The sequence below is a fragment of the Micropterus salmoides genome, unplaced genomic scaffold (genome assembly GCF_014851395.1).
Source record: "Micropterus salmoides isolate LMB-PRFRI ecotype aquatic unplaced genomic scaffold, ASM1485139v1 Ms_hic_scaffold_1, whole genome shotgun sequence".
Classification (NCBI taxonomy): Eukaryota; Metazoa; Chordata; class Actinopteri; order Centrarchiformes; family Centrarchidae; genus Micropterus; species Micropterus salmoides.
In genome coordinates this window covers 29530079-29547912 of record NW_024040040.1, presented here as the reverse complement: position 1 = coordinate 29547912, position 17834 = coordinate 29530079, and the positions used below count along the sequence as shown (strand labels likewise).

Genomic DNA, 17834 nt, shown 5'->3' with positions numbered 1-17834 from the left:
AGGTGGCAGGTGATAATTCAGAATATAAAGATATAATAGAATGTAATGCGGTAATCAGTAGCTTTTCTTTTTTTGTGTGTTCTTTAGCACAACACAAGAAACAGCTCGAGCAGCGGGGGAGGAAGTGGGGGCTAGTAAGAGATGTGATTGGGTCAGCCCAATGTCAGTATTGGCCTATGCTTTATGGGACGATCGTTACCCATTTTTTTTATATAAATAAATTATTTGACTTGTAGCCCATTCGATGAGAGGAGGGTACTGCTCTTCACCAGAGAAAGAAAACCGAAACTGAAAACACTTGTGATCAGACAGAAATATCACCACGATTCCACACAAATGTTCACTGTTTAAAATGCAGCTCACAGCCGCTTTAGAGGGACTGAAGCATCCTGAAGACGGGGAAACAGTAGTGTCTCACAGCGAGGGGGACAGAAAGCAGCACACAGAGTGTCAGGTGTCATGATATTGTCTCACTACTTTGCGGCGACTGTATGTGTTAATACATTGACTAGACGCTGACCGACAACATTTATATTTAAATGTAGGCTATTGATTACAATTTTGCTAGAGACAATTCAGAAGTTGGGGACAAGCCCTGAAGCTGTGAGCATTGCGCGCTCTATCTGTCCTCCCGTGCTTACTCGCAGGCAGGCTGAGTAACGGCGGGGGGGTCACGTTACGTGAACTTCAAACAAAATGTAGCAATATTATTGCGACTAGCCTCCGCCTTTCCCTTAGCTCTTATCCGCTGCATATTAACATGGAATTTCTTTTGTTGCTGTTGTTGAGTTACATTCGGGGCTACAGTCAAAACATCCGGGGCTAAAGCCTCGGAAAAATGACCTGGCGACGCCGTTGGACTGTATTGGTGAGGGGCATCACCGATTTTGGTGGGTACAGGGAGCATTATCCATCGCTGGAGGAACCCATTGCAATGTGAAAGGAGTACCCTCACAAGAAAGATGAACTCACAAAAGGTATGTAGACTTAGCTATAATGTTTTGGCTTGGTAAATTAACCGCGGTAGTCAAAGTTGATTTTGTTTGTTTTCTTCCCCGTGATACTCAATCACGTGGGTGTCTGTGCCATAATTTTCTAAAGTCTCTGCTTCATCCGTCCAGATTACACTGCCAGTTTTTAAACTAAATTGGGGCCAGTAGCATTTTCAAAAGTCTCCGTTTTAGGGGTTCGAAAATGCTGTAGTGTCTACACTAGGTGAATAAATAACAACATGTTAAAACAAAAATGTATTTGTGTGCATGTTATGTAACTCCTATGAATTTCTTTCTCCTTCCCTCCCTCCCTCTCTCTCACTCTCCCTCTCTTTCTCTCTCTCTCTCTCTCTCTCTCTTTCTGTGATTGGCGCTAAGTCTTAAATGGCTTAGAATACTGTAGTAACAGGTTTTGAAGATGGAGGTTCTACAGACCCAGAGAACTGCTACAAGACAAACAAGTGGGAAGGGGAAGGGAGAGGAGCAGGAAGATGGTTGTGTGCCTGTCTCTCTCTGACTGAATTCTTCAAAAAAAAAAAAAAAAAGTATTTCCTACGCACTATATTCCAGGTAAGCATTCCCACATTGCTTTCATTCTGCTGAATATAAAGAAAACAGTTCGTAGTGCTTCTTGTGCCTTATGTGGTTTAACTTCTAGATGACAGAGAGACGTGATTAATTCTGTTATGTGTTTCTCATGCCATGCAGAAGTACTAACTTACTTTTGTTCATTATAACTACATGTAGATGTAATTTGACTTTGCACAGTTCCTTCCTGGGAACCAATCTCAGCTGTCCTTTATTCATAACAGGCTGTGACAAGTTAGGACAAGACTTAATCAGGATATTATTTCTCAATACAAATTCTGACACAAACTGTGTCAGAATTTCATATACAATTCAAATAAAATACTGGGCTTACATTATATTGTGTATATAGAAGAAAATGTATTGTACAGTATCAATCTAATGCTGGTATTGTGATATGGAGGGTACACTGATGCCCATGTTATGGCATTTTCCACTGGTAAAGACATTTTGGGCTACTTTTTTATGCGGCGCAGGAGGAACACACAGTAGCCCAACACTACAAAGTCACATATAAAGATGTGAAATAATAGAAATAGTAGTGGTAATAAAATAAATTACTAATAATGATAATTGACAGGTTGACTGATGAGAAGAAATCACTGATGTTAGTTTGTGAAGATTGATGGGAGCAAAGCAATCTAAATATATATCAGGTTTTACAGCTGATATAGTTTCTAAGGTTCCTGACTTTTAAGATGAAGAAGGGAATCATTGGCAGTGAGCCTGCAGACACATGGTATTAGATTAAATGCTGATGGAATCACTTCCTCAGAAAGACATCTAGTGTAGACATTTTTGCATAATGGCATGTAGTTGAGTAATAGGAATTCAAAAGTTATTTAATAGGTGTGATAAAGTAGAATTGAATTTGAATCCTCTCCCAGAGGTCAGAACTTGAAAAAAGATCTTGGAAAGAGACAAGAGAACACTGGTAAGTGAGAATGTTCAATTCAACTAGAATCACAAACAGAACTACAAGAAACATGAAATAGCCTGAAGACTTCCACCGTGTAAGGGCGAAGAATAATCTGGCGACGGGCAACAGTCAGCTGGCAGTACATAAACCCTTTGGGATGAGCTGATGAGGAACAGCTGCGCCGCCTCCAACACACCCAACCACCTCCTAGCCTGGGAAACGCCCACTCCTTCATACAAACAGGCAGAGACAACACAAAACAAAATCACAGCAAGGGCTGTGACAACAACTCCAGACATAGCAAGTCAACTAATACTACTTACTAGTCCAACAGAAATAATGCCAGCTCAGAGTCTTGTATGACAAAGACAGTAAATTTTGACGAAGCTGTATTAACTTTTCTCTCGCAAGACACTAAATGTTTCTTGTGCAACAAGCAGTTCTGTTGCATTATTAAGAGTCTGATAATCTGCAAAAGTAAAGCTAGAATAGAATTGGGGTTTTTGATTTGTGCTCATTTGATATTATACAACTGTCATGGCATCTCAGTTTGACTGAGCTGTATTTCCCCTTAGGACCCTTCAAAGATAAAGCCTCCCTCCAGTCAAAAATGTATTATGGTTATTGTTACTTCACTGGAATGTTTGGCCTCCCACTGTGGAGAATGATTTATGTACAGATTTTGTTGTATCTTGTATCTGCTGAATGAGGAAAGATGATCTGTGTTCATCTTAAATTAGTTGTGACATCACATCAGTTGGAAGCCAATCATCCACTATGCTTACTGTGCTGTGAAAGCTTGAAACATCCAGCATACACACATTTTACGGCAAAGTAGGAGACATCTGTTATCCAGCAGTTAAACTTTTTAAATGAACAATATTTACATATTCGTACTTTGTTTTTCAGGGAGGGAGAAGCACAACATGTTAATTTTGTAAGGTATTTGTGGAAAGATGTATTTAAAAAAATATATATTTTTCTATATCTTAAAACATGTCTGGTGGGGATATTTGAACAAACTGATCATCTCCTTGTCAGAGCACATTCACCCCAAATCACTGACTATGGGTTTCTTTCCATTGATATCTTAATGTCGGCTGATTCTGAGAAACTCTTGATTTTTAAAGCAGTGTGAAACTTTTGTTTCCCCCTTCTGAAAGTGAGAGTAATACACACAACACTGTCGACACATACTTATGAAGTACAGGTTCTGCCATACTCAGTTGCTGCTATCGCTATGGTTGATCCCCCCAATCAATTCATGTGCTCCTTGGATGGTCCCATTTCCCAAGTTGTGAAGACGTTCTTCCGACTTCAGTGTGTGTTCATGTGCTCTTAAGCCGGAATGTGGAATCAACATGGACGTTACTGCAAAGATGTGTTGGATTAAGATCAGAGAACATGAACAACATGCAGACATCTAGTTCACTCTACATGGACAGAAAACTAACCGTTTTAACCATATTACAAACATGTTTGCAATATATATATATGCAATACATGGTTTTGCACAAATCAAAGTTTCAAAATAAAAGTGACCTTCTGCTGAACATAATGCAATTGGTGTGGCAGAAACGATAAATAAATAAATAAATAAATACTTAAGACAACACAAGTATCTACAGAAAGTATTAAATTTTCACAGAAAGTTTACTAAATTCAGCCAAGATTCAAACTGATATAAAAAGAAAACCTCCTGTTTCCACTGACTCATTTCACTTCACAGTGATAGCAGACCACCTCAGGGTGTCCCTCTGTCAATATCGGAGCGAAGAAAACCTTCTGTTTCCACTAGGGCTGTCCCTATAATCCACCTTCTCATAATATTACGTTTTATGATGAATTAAATGTTATAGTTAAATAACTGGACTCTTATAGAGAGACAATATGGTATGGAGACTACAATATCAGCTGGTCTGACAAAAACTGTAAACATAAACAAAGCACAAAGCACTTATGACAAAATTCAACTATCGACAAATGATTGAAGGACCCACAAGGATAACAAGGCAGACGAAGACTCTCATTGACTTGGCATTTACTAACAGACCAGAACGAATAACAAGGACTTACAATTTGATTACTGAACTCTCAGACCACAAAATGACTTTGACTGTTAGGAAACTGACGAAGAGGCGCCTGCAGTACTTTGGTAAACCTGATCATGAAAAAACACAATTCATTATTCCTAAAAGTAAAATTGTGCAATTTGAAAGAGAACTTAAAAACATAAACTGGGAACAAATTATGACACTAGATGACGTAGAGCAGGTTGGGAAACACTGATGTAGAGGAGTGTTGTAGTTCCATGACCACAGCTATTACAAGTCTGATAGAAAAACTTACAAAGCAAATAAAACCTAAACAAAAAGAATCCATGGTGCCCTGGATAAATAATGAAATACGAAAACTCATGAAAAAGCGAGATTTAGCTTTGAAAACATCTCTAAGATCTGAACTTAATACTGATCTCCTGATTTATAGAAGTTTAAGGAATAAAGTTGTATTTGAGCTGCGGAAAGCAAAAGCCACATATTACACTCAACTAATTGACAGTGCTAAAGGCAATAATAATTCACTTTGGAAGCATTTAAACAATCTAACAAATCAAATAAACACAAAAAGATTACAGAACTTAACATCAATGGCAATAGTATAACCGATAGTGCCACTATGGCTGATGAATTCAATTCATATTTTGTACAATCAGTTGAAGAATTATCAAAAGATTTCCAGCCAGTCAATTCTCTCAATCATTCATTGAGAGTCACCTCAACAGATTCCTTTTATATTAAAGAGGTGCCGGATACAAAAGTTGCAGAAATAATCAATAAACTTTTCAAATTGATGAACAGCTGTTTTCTTAAAAAGTATAAAGATGTTCTTGTCAAACCATTGACCCATCTTGTTAATCTTTCCATAAGAACCAGTACATTTCCCAGTGCATGGAAAAAAGGAATAATCATCCCTGTGTTCAAAAGTGGTAGCCAAGACTCAATGAGCAACTATCGCCCTATATCGATTTTACCAGTTTTATCTAAAATAATTGAAAAAGTTGTAGCAGCGCAACTGATTGACCACTTAGAAGCCAGACAGCTCCTCCATCCACAGCAGTTTGGTTTTAGACCAGGTTATTCAACTGAAATAGCAAACTGCTGTTTAATTGAAAATGTAAAAAAGTCCCTGGACAAGGGCAATGTGGTGGGAGCTGTATTTATCGACCTTAAAAAGGCATTCGATTCGGTCAACCACAGTTGCTTTTATCTAAAATGTTAAATTTTAATTTCTCAGATGAGGCAGTGTTGTGGTTTACATCTTATCTCCAGTCTAGAGTACACTGTGTTAAAGTTGATCAAGACATATCTGCACTCTCAAACATAAAAATGGGCAATCCACAAGGCTCTATACTTGGCCCTTTGCTGTTTAGTCTCTTTATAAATGACTTACCTCTGCACTGCTCAGGTGCCAGTTGTGGATGATGCAGTTCTTTATGCACCCGCCAAGTCACCTGAGCAGGCTGCAGCTGTACTGTCCACCAGTATGTCTGACATCCAACAGTGGCTCATTCAAAATCAGTTAGTTCTAAATCTCTCAAAAACAGTCTCCATGTGCTTTTCCATTAAAAAACTTGATTTAAAAGAAAGATTTAATATTAATTTACAAAATAAAGAAATTCATCCAGTTACAGAATTTAAATGTCTAGGATTAGTTTTAGATCCTCAACTTAAATTTGACAAGCATATAAAGAAAATCTCAAAAACAATACAAAGTAATCTCAACTGTTTCAAACTAATCAGAAGCTACATACCAAACCAGACAGACGACCTTCTCTGTGAAGAGCTCTAAACTCTGGAACTCATTACCATCTGACATCAAGACTGTACCTGACTTTAAAATGTTTACTTCCAGGCTTAAAAACTTGTTAAAGACAAACCAAAAGTGTACTCATTTTTAATTATTGTAAGTATGTAAGAGTTGTATATGATATGCATATTTATATATCATGTTTATATTATTTTTTTAAATTGAAGTAGTGAAGTATGTAAATTCTATTGTGTATAAAAGCCCAACCAGGGACAGGAGTTGAAAATTAGCATTAGCTACAAACTTTATATGCAGCACTTCAGTGACAAGCTTTATTTTGACACTATGTTTGTTTGCACTGTCCCTGTCAAATAGATAAATAAATAAAAATAAAATAAATAATAGGCTGTATATTAACTTATTGTCAGAAAACTGGTAGTTCTATGTAAAATCAGACGTTGAGCACCCCCATATTGCCAAAATGGCATATCCTTTGTTGCGAATCAGGCTCCACCCATCGAAGCATCGAATCTTCGACTATTTGGGGTCAACCCTAGTTTCCACTAACTCATTTCACTTCACAGTGATAGCAGACCACCTCGGGGTGTCCCTCTGTTAATATCAGACCTATCTGATGTATGTTTTCAAAGTTACAATCCTTTAAAATGTCTAATATTTTTACTGGATTTGCTGATTTCAGATTAATGTAAAAAGAAAACCTCCTGTTTCCACTAACTCATTTCAGTTCACAGTGATTCAGGGTGACCCCTGTTCAGTATCAGAGCTATCTGATGTATGTTTTGAAAGTTACAGCCCTTGAAACTGTCTAATATTTTTGCTGGATTTGCTTATTTCAATTTCATGTAAAAAGAAATCCGTCTGTTTCCACTGACACAGTGAAAACAGACCACCTCAGTGTGTCCCTCATTCAAAATCAGACCTATTTGTAGGTTTTAAAAGTTACAGCCATTGAAAATGTCTACTTATTTCAGTGAATTTGCCATGGTTAAAATTGATGTAATAACAAAGCCTCCGGTTTCCACTCACTCATTTCACTTCACAGTGATAACAGACCACCTCAGCGTGTCCCTCATTGAAGATCAGATATATATGATGTAGTATTTTGAAATTACAGCCCTGGAAAATGTCTAATATTGTCACTGAATTCGTCCATTTTAGATTGATGTAAAAAGAAAAGCTTCTGTTTCCACTAACTCATTTCACTTCGCATTGATATCAGACCACCTCAGGGAGACCCTTGGTGAAAATCCAAACTACACTATGTTGAAAAAGTTTTAGGACGCTTGCCTTTACATACACAAGAAGGTTAATGACATCCTATTCTTAATCCGTAGGGTTTAATATGGAGTCGGCCTACCTCTTGTAGACATAGATTCAACTATTCTGGGAAGGCTGTCTACAAGGTTTAGGAGTGTGTTAATGGGAATTTTGACCATTCTTCTATAATCGCATTTGTGAAGTCAGGCACAGATGTTGGACGAGAAGGCCTGGCTCGCAGTCTCGCTCTAATTCATCCCAAAGGTGTGATATGGGTTGAGGTCAGGACTCTGTGCAAGCCAGTCAGGTTCTCCACACCAAACTCGCTCATCCATGTCTTTCTAAAAAAAAAAAACCTCCAGCTGCCACCCACTCATTTCATTTTCCAGAAATAGCAGACCACCGTAGAGTATCCCTCAGTCACTATCAGAGCTTTCTGATGTAGGGTTACGAAATAAAAGTCCTATAAAATATCTTTTATTTTCACTGAATTGTGAAAACCAACAGATTGATGGTAAAACATTGATGGTATAAAAACAGAAAGGTTACGATATGGTAACCCTAGTTCTATAAACACAGGCGGAGTCCTCAACTGACATTTGAATTGCGCACGTAGATGACCAATAGAACATTGCAACAGATACCTGAGTACTGTATTATAGCAGTGTCCCTACTGCAGACCAACCCTTCAGCAGACGATGGAGTGGCAGGGCCCATCAGTAGAGGGCTCTGCCTGTGCTTATAGAACTATTTACCACATCGTGACCTTCATGCTTTCTCACACAGGCTCTGCCTGTGAAAATGTAAAATTTTCTTTAGATACTTGTGTTGTCTTAAGCATTTATTTATTTATTTTTCTTTCTTGAGGATTGAATTAATTAATTAATTTATTCAATCGTTACTGCCACACCAATTGCATTATGTTCCGCAGAAGCTCACTTTTATTGTGAAATGTGCTGCGACATGATGTTACCGTAATGCCTCGAAATCCCTCTACCTACATACTTCCACTCCGTTTGCGCGTTCATGTGGAGGGTCCGCCACATTGAGTGCCATCCGAAACCAATGAGGGCGGAGTGGTAGTGGGTTGATAAACCCTCAAATGCCGAGTCAGCACCGATGCTGGCTTGTTGAAGGTGTGTAACACCCTTTGCTACACGATAGGGGAACTTTCTTTCAGTTTGGGTTCTGTGTGACTTCGCCGGTTAACACGTAGAATTTTTTATTTCGAAACTACACTAACATTGTCACGTCACCATTCACAGGTTAACAACGTAGCCCCAATGATTTATATTGAAATGTTGTATTTGCGAATGTAACATTTTTCATATAGGCTAACTTAAAGAGGTTCAAATAAATAGGCTTTTCTTTACAATGAATATCAATCTTTTGATAAAAGAATATAATATTTATTTTTCGTAAATATATAAAGTCGTGTTCTTAAAGAAATATTAGGCACGAATACAAACAAAAAATTAATGACAAATGCTTTCAGTTTCGTTATTGCGAACATCAATCCTGAATCTTAATACCACTGTTGTTTATTTGATACACCTATTATAGCAGTGAGTGCAGCAGTAACATCAGATCCTATTTATGCTGGGGAGAGAGGGTAGTTGTCGCTGTATTTAAACCCTACCCGGGTTAGGGAGCTTGATTTGGCCTGGAGGGTGACTTCGAGTTCACTCCGTGTCGTAAAGGCCCTTAATGTCCAGAGAACCTGATCTGGAGAGGGTAGGGGAGAGTCCCGGTGCCGGTACGCCAAAAAGGAAAATGTAATGTAGTGACCGTACCCGTGAATATATGGCGGAGCGTTCAGGTGCAGTCAAACCAATGCGGCAGCTCGTTTATTTATCGAGCGCCTGCTGCATGTGTAAAATACAGCGTCTGTGGATGAGAGGACAGGTGACTTCTCAAAGTCAAGACGGCATATTTAAGTTTATGTTCTGCTTGCTCAACAGTTGATTGTTTGATAAATGGCTATTAAAACACATTCGTATATATTAATAATAATTAATTTGCAAGGTTGTTTTTGTTCAAATTCTGATCATTTTGCCGCTGGTGAGTTTCCTTTGGTGCTCGCTAAAACCTCTTTGGGCGGCGCCAAAAATTTCTCTATGCAGGAAAAACCCTCAGCAGGAGAATCCAGATCACAGGCGCGTCTCACTCTCTCCAGCAGTGGGCACGCGCGCTAATTAGGACATCCAGACTTTTGTCAAAGGAGAATATAAAATTTTAATCTGTCACAGGGCAATCACAGCCTGTAGACCGTCAGCCTCCCGCCTGCTTTTATTCTGATGGTATGATCTCTGTCATCACACGAAAGTCCAGTTAAACGCTTTAAAAGTACAAAGATCTTCATGATTAAGGGACATGGTGTTACTACTAGCAGGGTTGCCCTTATGTCATACCATATCGTCATACCACAACTACCTTTCCAGAATTAATTCTATTTTTTAATAAAAATCATGGCATGTAGGAAAACAGGAGATATGTTTGTTTGGGAATAATCTGGAAAATAAGACCTATATACTCATTTCAGGTGGACATATCTCCACTTACTCAGAGCTACCAGAGCTTCATAATAATAATTCATAAATAAGTCAGAGCTCTGAGGAAATGTAGATTCAAAACAAACAATCCAAAGTGCCCAAAACTGATATAGGCCTATAGAAATTTTTAATCCCGTTGCCTTATTTGTGAATTTTGTCTTAGACAAAATAACTTATTCTTTGCTCTTTGTTTCTAATGCAGATCGTTTTTCTACTCTGTATTACAGTATTTACTGCTGTTAAAAATAAATACAGTGTTTCTGATGATTTTTTTAAATCAATCTTTTACACCCATTCAGCACTTTTAGTATATACAATGAGAAGCTATGTGTTTATCTTAATAGACTACATGTTTTCAAAAACAGGAGCTTTACACACAAACTTATCAGAGCTAATGATAATTTTAGTACATTTTAGCATGCCAATTTAAGCATGCCATTGTAATCATATAAAATGGAATGTTCCAACAACAAAAATGTGGCTAGTAACTTTGGAAAACCACTAGCCACATTGGCTGGTGAGAAAGAAAGTTAATGTCAAGCCCTGGCAAAAACCCAAATCCAGGACAGAGCACACAGAATCACAACTTGAGTTTAGGTTGAATTTATTGACACAAAATTTCATAGTAGTGAAGAGCAGAGTCTATGGGTCTTGGGTAAATCCAAGCTTGAATCGAGAGTATAAAGGTGAGTGGAGCAGGTAGAGTCTAGAGTTCCAGGAAGTGAATTCTGATCCAATCAGGAGTCCAGAGATCCAGGAGTTGAAGAGAAAACGTACTTATTTTCACACAAACCATTTCCTAAACCTAACCACATGTTTAAAAGGTGACTTATAGAGATGCTAAAGGTTCACTGATGCCCGAGATGATAAAAGAATGCGTGCTAGCCGCTGTTTATGAAGACTGCTTCAGAGAAGACCTTCTGGGCTTGACACCACTGGACAGACATACAACTGGTGGAATCATTTTCCAGAGGATTTTTGCTTTAGCAACAACATCCATTCTTCAGCACTGACTGTTTCATAAACAAGTTGCTGATATGTCAGCTGAGCATTGTGACCTACTTTTACATAAAAATGTTGGTGGCTAAACAAGGGAAACGTGAGCTTAGGGAGGAGACTGGCACTTTTCCCCTTTATTCTAAGCACAAGAAAGCCGACATGTATCTGTCGCAAATGCTGGATAATGAATTTGTGTCTTGCTTTTTATGCAACATCTTTCATTATTTTAAAGCACTTAATCTGGGATTACATTGGAGGGATAAAACAGTGGTTGATCTCATTGAAAAAATAACTATGTTTCAAAAGAAATGAGTTCTTATCTCATCTGATCTGATCTCACTGACAGACTGTACCAATTTTCCACACGTAACTTTATCAAGTCATCAGCAAGTGCCACTGTCACTCATTTAATGTCCTGTTTGTTAAATAAATTAGAGTTTAGATTTAGATAAGAATTGCTGCATTTTGTGAGGGACCCATTCACCAATGCAGCCACTATTTCCCCTGTTTGTGGATTGCCCTCACTTTACATGAACCGGCCGTCTCAGCCATTGTCCAGGCAAAGAATGTTTTTCTGCTTGTTGACCGAGAACAAGAAAGATGGTCAATTAGCTATGTGTTCAATGAGCCAGTGTTTATTATTTTTATGGATATGGGCCAAGCTGCTTGTAATTATAGCTGTGGTTCTATTCTGTTGAGGTGGTAAATGCAAGTCATCCAAATATGTTCTTTGTACACATTTTGTCTTTGTTCACTTCTCTAATAATGCAACACCCTTTGTGGTAAACAGCTTCACTAGGTCACGACAGTCTCTGTTGTCAAAATGTTCCAAGTCTTTAAAATGTGTGTTGTGTGGCATTTCAGGCAAGTTCAGTTCATTTTGCAGTATCTTTCTTCTATTGTTTGCGTATTTTTACGAGAAAATGCTATGATGTGGCTCAGTAAGAGATGTCAGGCCATATATTTATATACCACCATAATATGCCAAATATCTATATGTGTTTAGTTTGGGTGCTAGATCCCAGCTTGTTTTGCAAAGAAAGTTAGTGTATTAGTGTACTTTTAAAATGCAGCAACAAAAAAAAACAAGTTTTGAAAATGTGTTGGCGTGTTGTGTCAGGTGTACATACATGAGAATGATAGCTCTGGGAAATGTCCGGCCCCTGGACCCTTAGTTCCATGAAAATGTGGCCCCCTGAATGATATACACCCCTGAGAAAATGATATCTGCTGAGAAAGGAGAGCGATAAAAGAGGCCTGGTGAGTTCCCACAGTTTGGACATTTAGGTGGGATAATCAGTCACTGTGTCTAGTTATTGTTTTGAAGCGGGGCTGGTTTTGGAAATAAGAGTGAGCCAGGGTTCTTTCAGGCTGATGGACAGCTCACTTGTCAATGTGAGTGATTTTCTTGCAGGACAAGCTGCTCACACAGCAGTTTTAAATTTTTTTCCTTCATTGTGAGTGTCAGGTAGAGTGCAAGGAAACCAGCAGCAGCCTGGGGGTTCACACAGTCCCTGTTGTTAACACTGACTGATTAAATACTTCCCAGAGGCTCCGGGGTGTCTGATAACTTCTGGCAGACTTTAGCCCCTTTCAGACATGCTCCCCTTTACGTTAACCTGACAGCAATAAACAACACAAGACATAGCAATAATCACTTACTAGTCCAACAGAAGGAATGCAGTTTGGTGTCTGTCTGGCAGCCTTTTATTTCACGAAGCTCTCGCCAACATCCTCTTGCTTGGTCACTATCTTTTCCTCCTCCTTCCTGCATAAACATCCTCTTTGGCCTCTTTGCCTCTACCAGGCTGCTGAGCATGGTTATGTTGCTACACCCAGCTCCAGCACGACTTTGCTAACATCAACTCGAGATTTATAGCTTAAGGTAACAGTAAACCTCTGTCTGTGAAACCTCTGTCTGATTTCGAGTCAACAATCTTACCCGCAAAGTCCACCAGACGCAGCCACAGTGCGTCCCAGAGGCTTCCCAGAAGCAGCTCTCCGCTCAGACAGCTAGTTTATTTTTCAGACCCGTAGCCGTAGGCCTTGTAAGAAGCACAAAAAGGACAAAGTAACAACAAGCCAACAACGTGCTCCATTCCTGAAACATATCTAAGACGCTTCCAGTGGAAGTTGACGCCGGGCAGAGGATGGAACAAAACCGTGGCGCAGCAGTAATGGGATGCAGATCAAAGATAACCCAAGTACAATAACGTCAGTTTGATCTGAGTTTAACATGAGAAAATTGCAGGTCATACAGGTTTTTACATCCTAAAGGCACATTTGTAGTTTAGCTAACTGGCTTGATCGGTATATGTCCTCTAGTGGGATCTGTACCCACACCCCAGCAACGTGCAGCTTGATTGGTATTCACCCAGGAAACCATCCACCGTCTCAACAGGAGCATGCTCAGACTGTTTCAGGAGTGCATAGTGGCACGTGGGGGCCGTACAGACTACTGAGTCACATTGTGAGTTGCAGTGATGAATGCCGCACAAGTTGGATCAGCCTGTGATTTGATTCTTTTACTTAGATTTTCTGTGTGATTTTGAATCCAGCCCTTAAGTCGGTTGTTGACTTTGGTTTCCATTGACCATTGTTACATTAGTTTGTTCTCAACGGATCATACAATGAAAAGTGTAAAGATTTTGAACTTTGAACTATTTTGTTCATTGAGATCTGATGTGTTCCCCTTCGAGGGAACTCGAACTGCGTCGGTGACGACACTATGGGAACGCCTCTGGGCGTGGCAGGACTGAATCATGAATGAAACTACTCCAATCCTATTGGTGTTGCTAGAATGGTAGCGTGTGATGCCGTAACTGGAGGGGTATATAAGCACGCCGGCACACCGGACACATTAGCTTTTTTCTATTCAGCAGGCACTCTGAGTATGTTTGAAAGCTCCACTACCAAGGAATTGTTGTCTTACCTGGAAATCCTCACGAAGCAGAAGAGACCGTGTCAGGTAACCAGTTCCGACAATGTGTTTTTCCATGCCCACGCTACATCACGGCTGGGGATAACCATGAGATGTGTGTTTCCTGTCTGGGAATGTCACACGCCCAGGCACCTCTCGAGGGGGCTGCCTGCGGCCATTGTGAGGCCCTGTCCCTGAGGGTGCTGAGGTCTCGTGCGGCTCTCTTTTCGGAAGACGGTCGGATGCGCTCATGGGGATTGCAGCGCGATATCTCGGAGGGTGTCGGGACGGCTGAGGCCTTTTCCCGATCCTCGTCTGCTGACTCCGCCTCCCCTCTTCCCCGTTCGGGAGCCCGTTTCTCGGCTTCTCCCGCCAGAGGTATGAGTCCGGAGAGGCTCGCACAGTCTGATTCTGAGGAGTTAGACGTGCTTAGCATCATGGAGGATGACTTTCGGGAGCCGGGCCGACATCATCAGTCTGTGCCCAGCTAAGACGAACTATTGGAGGTGGTGACGCGGGCTGTGGCCAAGTTGAATATTGATTGGCCACAAGCGGTGCAGGAGTCGCGGGTTGGCAGTAAACTAGATGACCGTTTTCTGCAGCACTGCGCGCCGCCCCCGCGCCGATCCTTGCCATTCTTTCCTGATTTGCACAATGAGTTGTGAAAATCATGGAATAAACCCTTCTCTGCACGGCTAACTACTTCCCCTCTGCTGGATTACAGCAATGTGACAGAGATTAAGCAGCGCAGCTACGGAACGATGCCTCGGGTTGAGGAGGCATTAGCGAGCTACCTGTCTCCCACCCTGGCGTCATCCCTAAGGACGCCGGCGCTGTCGGGCAACATCCGCTCTGGTGGGCAAGGCTTATATGGCAGCCTGTCGAGCTGGTGCAAGCCTGCACACTATGGCCATCCTACAGGCATACCAGGCCGATCTGCTAAAGGACTGTGACCAAGGGTAGTCGTGCCTACGGGGTACTGCACACTGGGGGCAGGCGGGGGTTTCGGCGCGGCCTAGTGGGTATTTCATTCCCATAGTGTAGTCACCGACGCACGTCGAGTTCCCTCTAAGGGGAACGTCTTGGGTTATGTATGTAACCCTTGTTCCCTGAGAAGGGGAACGAGACACTGCATCGGTCCACCATACCTCACCCCGCCTGGAGTGCCTTGCTTCATGGCAAAGAGCTAATGTGTCCGGTGTGCCGGCGTGCTTATATACCCCTCCATTTACGCCGTCACACACTACTGTTCTAGCAACACCAATAGGATTGGAGTAGTTTCATTCATGATTCAGCCCTGCCACGCCCAGAGGCGTTCCCATAGTGTCGTCACCGACGCAGTGTCTCGTTCCCCCTCTCGGGGAACAAGGGTTACATACGTAACCCGAGACGTTCCCTTCATTTTTTCAGCAGTATCTACATACAAACAAAAACAGTATATTATATTTAATATGAATACAGGTTATAATACTGCAATACTTTGAAATAGGAAGACAATCTTTTTTCTGTGTCTTTTCCATAGGACAGAGTGGAGACCTGGATTGTACATGACTGCTAAAAGGTAGCAGAGTGAGTTAAAGCAAACCAACATGTTTTTTCAGCGAGGGTGCACCGAAGATGGGGGAAGACATGCACAGGCTGCCCAGCTGTATGGAAAGCTGTGAGTGAGGGCCTGTACAAGAGGGAATCCGTCTTGGAGCTATTCACATTTATATTTTAGAACATTGAAGACGTGGACGTTTTGGGAAGAAATTACAGATAGCCAAGGATTTGAGGCATACTGTGAATGTCAAGTGGTAAGCAACGAATGACTTTGAATACAAGTATTAGTGCACTACTATTGTTGTGATATGCTATTTTTGCTTAATAAAAGGCAACAGAATGTGTGACAATTTTTTTCAGTTTGTGTGTTTTTTGCTCAGTTTTGTTTTTTAATACTTCAATTTGATTAGATCATGAAGAACAGAGAGATACCTTTTATTGCCTTTTATGATCTGCAATTGTTGAATGAACAAGCTTTATGTTTTTCTATGAATTGATGTCATTAGGCTATATGGACAGAATTTATTTTTGTTACTAGTAGAATTTCTGAATCTGAGTTTATGAACTGGTATAGACAGACATTTAGCTGATGCTTTTATCCAAAGCTGACTATATATTATAATTACTAGGGTTGGGCCAATAGAGGATGCCATCGTCCATTGGCGATGGCTGACAGACATCACGATGTTGAGCCGGCATCGTGATTGTAAAACCCCTGCCCCCCCAGCAAAAAGAATCTCAAATATTCACATTATACCTTAATGCAGGTTTTAATGACCACAAACATTCTTATTATTGTTTTTAAGTATGGTATTTGTGAACCTATACACCGGGTGCCTTACACCAATGCAACGGTGGTCATCAAGCTGGAACACTGACCCTTATTTTCAAAATATATATATTTAAAAATTGTGTCATATACATCACCCTTACCCAACATATCTGTCTCAGTCTGACAATTATGAAATATATTTACGTCTATTCCAATATATCACACCACTAACCTTCTGCACTATAACAATTATCCCATACTACCAGTATGACATTTTCGCAACTTTTAGGTAAAATATAACCACTGCAGATAAGATACCACAGATAGGATATAATACATCTCAGGACATTCCAAAACCGATACATAGTTGCCCCGATCTCTTTGACATGATTGTCATCAACCATCTCCCTAACATCAATCAATAAGGTGGTTACCTCCTTCTGCTATTGGTGTTTGAGGCTTGAATGGAGACAGGGATGAAGGAGTTCTTATACCTGTTTTTTTTTTTGGTGATAGGGGCTTTTAAGCACAGGCCAGATGGTAGAAGAGTATACTCAAAGTTAAGAGGATGGGCACTATCTGAGTGAATAGCCATTGCTTTTATAAGCACACGCTTAATGAATTTATGGTTCAGACCGCTAAACTGAACTCCCACTATCTTACTGGCTACTTTAGTGATCCTAGCCAGGGCATTTTTCTCTTTGATTCCAAGGTTACCATACCAGCAGATAATGGAAAATGAAATGACAGATTCAGTCAAAGCTCTATAGAATAGTTACATTAGAGTGTTGTCAATCTGAAATTTAGCAAGTTTCCTTAAACAAAAAAGGCGTTGCTGGCCCTATTCACCGTTATAATCAAATTTCAAACGATTATCAATCATAGTGTCCAAATATTTATAATTAGTGACCATATCCACTGCCTGTCCTTTGACAACACTTTTCGTTGTGGCTGGATGGGAACGTCTGAAAATCTATACACATCTTTTGCTTTAGAAACATTAAGTTGTAAGAAATTTTGATCACACCAGGAAACAAAATCGTTAACAACTGAACCATGACCGGTTTCATCATCACTGAGAAGGCTAACAATTACAGAGTCATCAGCAAACTTAATAATGTGACTGTTGTCATAATGGCTTCGGTAATCATTTGTATATAGAATATACAGGAGAGGAGAAAGAACACACCCCTGAGGAAAGCCTGTGGATAATTTTAACACACTAGACATTTTATCGTTCACCCTTATACACTACGTTCTGTTAGTGAGAAAGTCGAGGACCCAACCTGCAATACTTAAATCCACCTTAAAATTATTAACTAGCTTCTCAACTAGAATATGAAGTTGGATAGTATTGAATGCTGATGAGAAGTCAACCAAAAGAATTCTAGCATGGTTCCCGCTACCTTCTAGGTGTTTATATAATAGGTTGAGGAGAGTAATGGTAGCGTCTTGCACCCCCCTC

The 17834-nt window shown here is 40.2% G+C and overlaps 1 protein-coding gene and 1 long non-coding RNA gene across 2 annotated transcripts in view; both read left to right on the top strand.

The window, feature by feature from the left end:
- The window catches only part of arhgef4 (Rho guanine nucleotide exchange factor (GEF) 4), a 182463-nt gene that overhangs the window by 43543 nt on the left and 121086 nt on the right, over positions 1-17834 (top strand). The window lies entirely within an intron of this gene.
- LOC119906055 lies at positions 386-15947 on the top strand. The gene is made up of 3 exons (XR_005444922.1): positions 386-977; positions 1371-1562; positions 15578-15947. It is a non-coding gene; the product is annotated as an uncharacterized LOC119906055 (long non-coding RNA).